The 9,739-nt window shown below is 42.1% G+C and overlaps 1 pseudogene; it reads left to right on the top strand.

Annotated features, from left to right (window-relative positions):
* Positions 1-1,823: 1,823 nt before the first annotated feature.
* Positions 1,824-9,056, top strand: LOC145537716 (zinc finger imprinted 2-like; annotated as a pseudogene).
* Positions 9,057-9,739: the final 683 nt, after the last annotated feature.

Below are 9,739 nucleotides of genomic sequence, written 5' to 3' on the forward strand. Positions count from 1 at the left end.
AACCGGTTCAAATGTATTTTTTTTAATGGCTGAGTAATATTCCATTGTGTATATGTACCACAGCTTCCTTATCCATTCATCTGCTGATGGACATCTAGGTTGCTTCCATGTCCTGGCTATTGTAAACAGTGCTGCGATGAACATTGGGGTACACGCGTCTCTTTCAATTCTGGTTTCCTCGGTGTATATGCCCAGCAGTGGGATTGCTGGGTCATATGGCAGTTCTATTCCCAGTTTTTTAAGGAATCTCCACACTGTTCTCCATAGTGGCTGTACTAGTTTGCATTCCCACCAACAGTGTAAGAGGGTTCCCTTTTCTCCACACCCTCTCCAGCATTTATTGCTTGTAGACTTTTGGATAGCAGCCATTCTGACTGGTGTGAAATGATACCTCATTGTGGTTTTGATTTGCATTTCTCTAATAATGAGTGATGTTGAGCATCTTTTCATGTGTTTGTTAGCCATCTGTATGTCTTCTTTGGAGAAATGTCTGTTTAGTTCTTTGGCCCATTTTTTGATTGGGTCATTTATTTTTCTGGAATTCAGCTGCAGAAGTTGCTTGTATATTTTTGAGATTAATTGTTTGTCTGTTGCTTCATTTGCTATTATTTTCTCCCATTCTGAAGGCTGTCTTTTCACCTTGTTTATAGTTTCCTTTGTTGTGCAAAAGCTTTTAATTTTAATTAGGTCCCATTTGTTTATTTTTGCTTTTATTTCCAATATTCTGGGAGGTGGGTCATGGAGGATCCTGCTGTGATTTATGTCGGAGAGTGTTTTGCCTATGTTTTCCTCTAGGAGTTTTATTGTTTCTGGTCTTACGTTTAGATCTTTAATCCATTTTGAGTTTATTTTTGTGTACGGTGTTAGGAAGTGTTCTAGTTTCATTCTTTTACAAGTGGTTGACCAGTTTTCCCAGCACCACTTGTTAAAGAGGTTGTCTTTTCTCCATTGTATATTCTTGCCTCCTTTGTCGAAGGTAAGGTGTCCATATGTGCGTGGGTTTATCTCTGGGCTTTCTATTTTGTTCCATTGATCTATATTTCTATCTTTGTGCCAGTACCATACTGTCTTGATGACTGTGGCTTTGTAGTAGAGTCTGAAGTCAGGCAGGTTGATTCCTCCAGTTCCATTCTTCTTCCTCAAGATTGCTTTGGCTATTCGAGGTTTCTTATATTTCCATACAAATTGTGAGATGATTTGTTCTAGTTCTGTGAAAAATACCATTGGTAGCTTGATAGGGATTGCATTGAATCTGTAGATTGCTTTGGGTAGAATACTCATTTTCACTATATTAATTCTTCCAATCCATGAACACGGTATATTTCTCCATCTGTTTGTGTCCTCTTTGATTTCTTTCATCAGTGTTTTATAGTTTTCTATATATAAGTCTTTTGTTTCTTTAGGTAGATATATTCCTAAGTATTTTATTCTTTTTGATGCAATGGTGAATGGTATTGTTTCCTTAATTTCTCTTTCTGTTTTCTCATTATTGGAGTATAGGAATGCAAGGGATTTCTGTGTGTTAATTTTATATCCTGCAACTTTACTATATTCATTGATCAACTCTAGTAATTTTCTAGTAGAGTCTTTAGGGTTTTCTATGTAGAGGATCATGTCATCTGCAACTGACTAAATGGATGGTGAAGCTAGGACCATTGATAGAAATAAAGAGGGAACTTTTGCTTTATTTGGAAGGCACTGGAAATCAGTTGAAGCATTTAGAGGTGGGAGATAACCAAACCTCTTTTCTTGAATTGCCACACTGAGCTGAGAAATGATATTTTTTGGTCTTTCTTTTGTGATAGGAAGTGCTGCTTCTGCCCATGGCAGGTGAGGGGTTGGCAGGCTACTCTCTGTGTCTGTGGGTGCTGCCAGACTGGACTCAACTCTGTGGTCATTCCTTCTCCCTTCTAGGTTTCACTGCTCAGAACCCTGTCCTTGCAGAAGAGAGAAACACAAAAGAACACCAAAAGAAGGACACAAAGATGTATGACAGGAAGCCATTTGTGAGATCTCAGGTGAGTCAGGTTTTCTTCTGACTTAGTTCTGCAGTGTGAGGAGCTCCCCTTTCTGATTTCTAGACCTCCTCTATCTAATTAAAGTTCCTCATTTTCTTAATGTCTTTATATAAACTTTACCTAATTGAGCCTTTCCCTGGCTTCTGTATCAGAATTTTCTTCTGACTCTTTGTATTTGCTTTCCCGATTTCTCTCACACTTATTGCCACCACCACATACCACATATTTAATATATTCTCTTTTCCTGTCTCTTGAATTAATTTTTCTTTGTTTATTGTTCCATTTTATCTCCACTTTTGACTTAGTCAAAGCAACTCTCGTGTGATTTGTACTATTATTATGCTCCTTTTTATATATGAAATAACGGTTGTCAGTCTTTAAAAATTTGCTCCTTAATGTTCTTGTTAAATCATGTTTTGAAACCTAGAAGAAGCTAACGTGCTGCACTTCCTTTAGAAAAAAATTCATGGGGTGGAGGGAAGGCGTTTGACAGTTAGGAAAACAAAGTGTTTAAAAATGCTCCTTGAGGAAGAGATAAGGGGAAAAGGGTTGAAAAATGTTATTCTAGATGGTCTGTTCCTGAGAATAGCCCTCTGTCCCTACAGTATTTGTGTCAAGGATCCCAAGTGAAGATGCCCACAGACTACTGAGGTAATATAAGAGAATTTGTAAGTGGGTGGATTGTGACAAACTGGGAGGCAGCTATGACTCAGCTTCAGCTGATGGTGCCATGTGAGAATGTGGACCCAGATCTCTACATCTTCTGATTTTTTAAAGAGAAGTCAAAAAATCTAACTAATAATATGAATTATCCCAATATTTTGGTGTTGGCAACTAACAAATTTTGAAGGAAGAATAAAAAACACATGTGACCAAATAAACCCCTCTGTAGAATCTGGGCAGTCAGTACCTGCTGTCTAGTTCACTGATCTGCATAATGTTTCCCTGAAAACACAAAAGATGTATATTAGTAAAATGGGTATCATGGTCTTTGGTAGTCTTCCAAAACCTGCTTTATACATTCACCCTTCTGTTACCAAGAATGTTGCATGTAATTATAATTAATTAGTTTGTATTACTGGATTCGGAGAAGGCAATGGCACCTCACTCCAGTACTCTTGCCTGGAAAATCCCAAGGACAGAGGAGCCTGGTAGGCTACAGTCTATGGGGTCGCTAGAAGTCAGACACGACTGAGCAACTTCACTTTCACTTTTCCCTTTCATGCATTGGAGAAGGAAATGGCAACCCACTCCAGTGTTCTTGCCTGGAGAATCCCAGTGATGGAGGAGCCTGGTGGGCTGCCATCTATGGGGTTGCACAGAGTCGGACACGACTGAAGTGACTTAGCAACAGCATTACTGGATTATTCTGTGATGTGATTATATGTGTATTAGTCGCCCAATGATCATGGCATCTGGTCCCATCACTTCATAGCAAATAGATGGAGAAACAGTGGAAACAGTGGCTGACTTTATTTTGGGGGGCTCCCAAATCACTGCAGATGGCGATTGCTGCCATGAAATTAAAAGACACTTACTCCTTGGAAGGAAGGTTATGACCAACCTAGACAGCGTATTGAAAAGCAGAGATGTTCCTTTGTCAACAAAGGTCCATCTAGTCAAGGCTATGGTTTTTCCAGTAGTCATGTATGGATGTAAGAGTTGACTGTAAAGAAAGCCAAGTGCTGAAGAATTGATGCTTTTGAACTGTGGTGTTGGAGAAGACTCTTTAGAGTCCCTTGGACTGCAGGGAGATCCAACCAGTCCATCCTAAAGGAGATCAGTCCTGGGTGTTCCTTGGTAGGACTGGTGTTGAAGCTGAAACTCCAATACTTTGGCCACCTGATGCGAAGAACTGACTCACTGGAAAAGACCCTGTTTCTGGGAAAGATTGAGGGCAGGAGGAGAAGGGAACGACAGAAGATGAGATGGTTGGATGGCATCACCACGTCCATGGACATGAGTTTTGGTAAACTCTGGGAGCTGGTGATGGACAGCGAGGCCTGTTGTGCTGCAGTTCATGGAGTCATAAAGAGTCGGACACGACTGAGTGACTGATCTTAACTGAGCTGAACTGAGTCGCTCAGTTGTGTCTGACTCTGCAACCGCAGAGACTGCAGCCTGCCAGTCTCCTATGTCCATGGAATTCTCTAGGCAAGAATACTAGAGTGGGTTGCCATAGCTTTTTCCATGGGATCTTCTTGACTCAGTGATTGAACCCGGGTCTCCTGCACTGCAGGCAGATTCTTTACCATCTGAGCCACCAGGGGAGCCCCAATGTCATAATACATTTATCTCTTCTACAATAAATGAATGTTTGAGTCTTTCCTAGATTTTGGAGGTTATAAGACAGTATACATAAGCAGATATACCTAGGAATAGATATATTTCTGGACCCAAAGTGGTTTACCAATTTACATTTCCTTGGTGGCTCAGTTGGTGAAGCATCTGCCTGCAATGCAGGAGACCTGGGTTCAATCCCTGGATGGAGAAGATCCCCTGGAGAAGGAAGTGGCAACCCACTCCAGTACTCTTGTCTGGAAAATTCCATGGATGGGGGAGCCTGGTATTCTACAGTCCACGGGATCACAAAGAGTCACACACAACTGAGCAACTTCACTTTTAGCATCTTTTAAGAGGTCTCAAAAGTCCACATTCTAAGATTTTCCTTGGTGGCTCAGTCAGTAAAGAATCTGCCTGCAATTCAGGAGATGGAGGTTCAATCCTTCGTCAGAAAGATCCCCTGGAAAAGAAATGGGAACGTGCTGTCTAGTATTCTTGCCTTGGAAATCTCATGGACAAAAGAGCTTGGCTACAGTGGATGGGTCTCAAAATTTTGAGTCAGGCACAACTGAGCAACTACACCACCACCACCAAGAGTCCCCCTTCTTGACAGTATTTGGTATTGTCAAACGTCTTAATTTTTGTCAGTTGAATGGGTATAAAGTCATACTTTGTCAGTTTGAAATGCATTTTCTTATTATAAGATTGGCTACCTGCATATTTATGAGCTCTCTGTGTTTTGTGGGTGAGCCACTGAGGCTTAACCTATCCACACTCACAGAGCTTATAATAGAGAACCAGAACTTAAACCCAGCTGTCTCTTTTTCCTGAGATTGGGGTATACTGCTCAGCTTTTATTTGCATTTTTCTCTCTTTATTAAGGAACTTAAAAGGATCTTTCTCCTCCAACACAGATCTCTAGAAGTTAGTAGCAGGAGCTGTCTTAGAAATATTCCCACTTCTCTCAGACTTGAAGACAAAAGAAAGATATACTTATTTTTTTCTCTTTATTTTTTATGTTTTAAATTATGAAAACATAACACATTTACAGGGCTTGGAGAGTTCAGAACACAGTTACATATAGTTCCACTATGTGGTGGTTGGTGGTTTAGCTGCTAAGTCATGTCCAGTTCTTGTGACTGCATGGACTATAGCCTGCAAGGCTCCTCTCTCCATGGGATTCTCCAGGCAAGAATACTTGAGGGGGTTGCCATTTCCTTCTCCAGGGGTCTTCCCGACCCAGGAATCAAACCTGAGTCTCCTGCACTGCAGGGAGATTCTTTACCAACTGAGCTATGAGGGAGCTATGAGGGAAGCTCTACTATAAATTACAATTATGTTTAAGAAGCTAAATTAAGATTTTTAGTTGGACTTTCAATATCAAACTCAAAATTAATAGAATGAATAAAAGTAGAAGGATATAGTAGATCTGGAAAGCAGTATGAACCAGTTCCACATACTTCAGATTTATATAGTTTTCACACAACAAGAGAATCCAAATTCTGTTCAAGTTCCCATAGACTATAAACTAGCAGACACTGGAACATATCCAGGGACATAAAGTGCAAACATTTCACAACCTGAAGGTATTGAAATCATATACAGTCTGTTTGTTCTCTTATCACTGTGGAATTATGTTAGAAGTTAATACCAAAATATATTGAAAAATAACCCACATATTTTCAAGTGCAGTGTGACATTTCCTGAGAGATCTTTGATTTAGCCATTGAAAGCCTCTATAAAGTTAGAAGACTGAAAAAAACAAGAGGGTGATTGCAGAGAAGAAAACCTTTTAATGAGAAAGACTTAAAGGAAAGAAACACTTCTAGGTCTGTGAAACCTTTGGGTTAGAGTCTTTGTGCTTGTCTGAATGTCTGCTTCATGGTCAGTCCCCTCTTAGCAGGCACCTTTCTCCCTCTTTGGGATAATTCTGGATTTCAATCATTTAGGAGTGTATCTGGTATTTCAGGAGTTGGTGACTTTCGAGGATGTGGCTGTGGACTTCAGTCCAGATGAATTACCCTACCTCAGTGCTTCTCAGAGGAAGCTCTACCGGGAGGTGATGCTGGAAAATTACAGGAACCTGGTCTCCCTCGGTAAGCTGTGATGACCAAAATTGTTTCCAGACATTGGCATATGTCCCTAGTGGCAGAATCTTTGGAAACAGGCTTTATTTTTCTTGTGTGTAAATTTGCACTTGCCTGTTATCTCAGAGCCTTTAGAAACCAGGCTGGGAGTTCCTGAGGGTACAGGACAGAACCCCCAAGTTATAAGTCTCCTTCTTCAACAGGGTACCAGTTCCCTAAACCTGACATTATCTCACAGCTGGAAGAGGAGGAGTCACATGCTAGGGAGGAAGACGGGAGTGCAGTGACATGTCAAGGTGAGCAGTGAGACCAGAATCTTGGGGAGACAGCCCTGCTCAGTGAGCAGGGGCTGGGAGCTGGTCCTCAGAGCCCACTCAGCTTAGGGAGAAGGCCGGTAGGTGCTTTCACCTTAGGGGCTCGTGTGGCCTCACCACATCATGCTCACTCAGTACTTCTTTTATCTCCTCTCTGAAGCTCATCTCTTCCTCTCCTGCTAAGCTCCAGGGAGGCCAGTTTCCCTATCCTCTAATGTTCAAGCCCCTGCATTCATTTGTGCCTTTCCCCTGACAGCTAGAAATCAGAGGTCTCTCCTCTGTCACTGAGACAAGCAAAAACCTTGGTGTGATATCACTGCTCTTTCCAGCCCTCAAGGAGTTGACTTTATAAAGCACAAACTTTTGATCAGGTTCTTACCTCTCTCAAAAGAAAATCCAGGCTGCTAGCAAAACATTTAAATCCATCCCAGTCTGTCCCAAAAGTCACATCCAGCTTCATCTCTCATAGATATTCCTAGTAGAACCCTGTATTGCTGCTCCCCAGGACTGTGTACTTTCATAGTCAGTGTCTGCTCAGAATAAGCTTGGTGCCAACTTCACTGCTTGCTGAGCCCTAATGCCTTCCCCTGCCTGATCTTTTTCTGTTCCCAAATGAAATTAATGCCACAAACTCTCCTTTTGTACATTTATAGTCTGATTAGAGTCTTTATACAGACATATGAACATCCAGTTGGATAATGCTTTGCTCAAAATCAGCGTTTAATAAATGTTAAATTGAATGGGCAAAACGAGAGATTGGGAGCCAAGAAAAGAGTTGGAATTCTCTTTCTTTATTCTGAGTGAGAAGTTGTTGATTTGGGTGCTCCAGGATTTCCCCAATAGTCCTACAGAATTATGATAATAGGGGTTCTTAAAAAAAAAAAAGTGTTCCCTAACAAGATCAGTTAGAGAAATGCTACCTCTTATATTTCCCCTCTTGGAGATCTGAGATGCTGGTTAAGGGATCTGAAGAGTCCTACAAGAGTGAAAGCTGACTTGCATCATACGGTATCTCCCAGATTGACCTGAAACTAGAATCCCTTTATGGCCACAGTTATATTAGTTCCTCCAAACAGCAGTGATGTACCAAGCATGGTCTGGAAGTTGCAGCCAAACCCCAGTCCCCCCCTTTTCTCTGGTTTCCTTTTCATTCTCTTCTCGGTGCCTCTGGCATCTTTGTCAATGTTCAGTCCTCCTAGATGGTCTGTTCTGCCTCACCCTCACCTATCCTTGCTTACTGTCTTCTGCATCCTTCTCCCACTCTCTCCTTAGGTTCCCGGAAAACTCTCAAACCTCTGTACTAACTAGTCTGTAATTTTTGGTCTCTTTCTTCTGTTTCTACTATAATGATGTTTTTCTCTGAGTAAAAAAATAGTAGAGGACCTTTTACATTTCTTTTAAGTTGGGAGGAACAATCTGAAAGCAAAGATTTAACTCCAGAGCAAAGCCTACCTGTAGAGAAATCATCCTCGGGGGCAGGAATAGAGGATTTGGCGGCAGGTGACTCCTCGTGTGCCCACACGAGAGAGTCTTCTGCTAATGATCCACTGGAGTCACACCAAGTCAAGCCGGCAGAAGTTTTGAGTCCCAAAGAAATGAGTGACCCCAAGACCCTTGCTCAGGAAGGAAGCCACGAGGGTGATCAACTAGAGAAAAGCTCAGAACTTAAGAAACCATCGGAGAGTCTGCTAGGAAAGGGTCCCCAGGAGCACACTACTCTTGGAGTCTGCACCAGGTCCCGGCTGGCCCATAACTCATTTTTTCCTCCAAGAGAACAAACACTACAGATGTGAATTTTGTGGGAGAGACTTCAGTACCTGACGATGCTGGGGGAAGCACCAGCAAATCCACACGGGGAAGAAGCCCTTTGTATGTAAATGGTGTGGGGAGGCCTTCTACCTCATGCCGCACCTCAGCAGGCATCAGAAGACTCACTGGGATCAGAAGTCCTTGACCCAGCGTGCAGATGTCTACGGCCACGTGAGCGTTCAGAGGTAGGACTGCCATGAGCATCTCCAGCGCGGCAAAGCTTTCATCCAGGCTGTGCATCGTCTCCAGCATCTCAAAGCCCACGAAGCAGCAAGAGTCCTGCCACATGAGTTACTCCGAGACAAGATGTATTTGATTCGATATAAGCAACAGCACGACTATGTTGGAAAAAGAGCCCGTCAGTGTTGCGACTGTGGCAGAAGGTTCCGTCAAAGTTCACACCTCATCCAGCACTACAGGATTCACGCTCAGGAGAGGCCTTACCAGTGCCAGCTGTGTGGGAAGTGTTTCAGCCGACCCTCCTGCCTCACCCAAATTACCAACTCCATTCTCAAGAGAAGCCCCTTGAGTGCCATTACTGTTGAAACACATCCAGTCAGAACATTCTCAACCTCTTAGGCTTTCTCCTGGCGAAAGCACCCTTGGAGTGCTCTGAATGAAAGAAGGTCTTGCACCAGCCTTCCCACCTTGTTAACAACTTGAAAATGTGTCATAATGTAGTCAGAAAACAGCAAGCCGTTGCAAGGGGATAGAACATTCTTTTTGCAGACTGACAGTGAGCACGTGTGTCAGTCACTGAAGCAGAAAACCTTACAGAGTATTTTTGTCACATGGGAAAGAAGCCGATAGATTTTGTCCTTCTCTGGTGGTGTCCATAGAATAGAGAACCTCGATTTTGACATCCTGACAAAAAAATGTGTGACTGGCAGGTGTGCTCCAGACAGGAACTCTGTTGCCTGAATTTTTACAGAAGTGTTCACATACAATATCTTTACTACATGGGATGTATCAGCAAAGGGCACCGTAAAAAGGTTTGTGAGGTGTACCTGTGGTGATAATCCACAACGCTGAAGTAATTGGTAATGTACTTACATAGTAGCTCATAATTTTGAAAACATTGCCATATGTATTGTTTGATCTTTCAAGGAATGCTGCACTGCACCTAGTTTGAGGATATTTATTTCATATTTACAGATAGAGCAAACTTGAAACTCCAAGTTGTCATTTTATTTGACCTGGGTTGTATATAATGGGGCAAAAACTGAAC

This window comes from Giraffa tippelskirchi, chromosome Y, assembly GCF_054371585.1.
Source record: "Giraffa tippelskirchi isolate mGirTip1 chromosome Y, T2T-mGirTip1v1.2.pri, whole genome shotgun sequence".
Taxonomy (NCBI): Eukaryota; Metazoa; Chordata; class Mammalia; order Artiodactyla; family Giraffidae; genus Giraffa; species Giraffa tippelskirchi.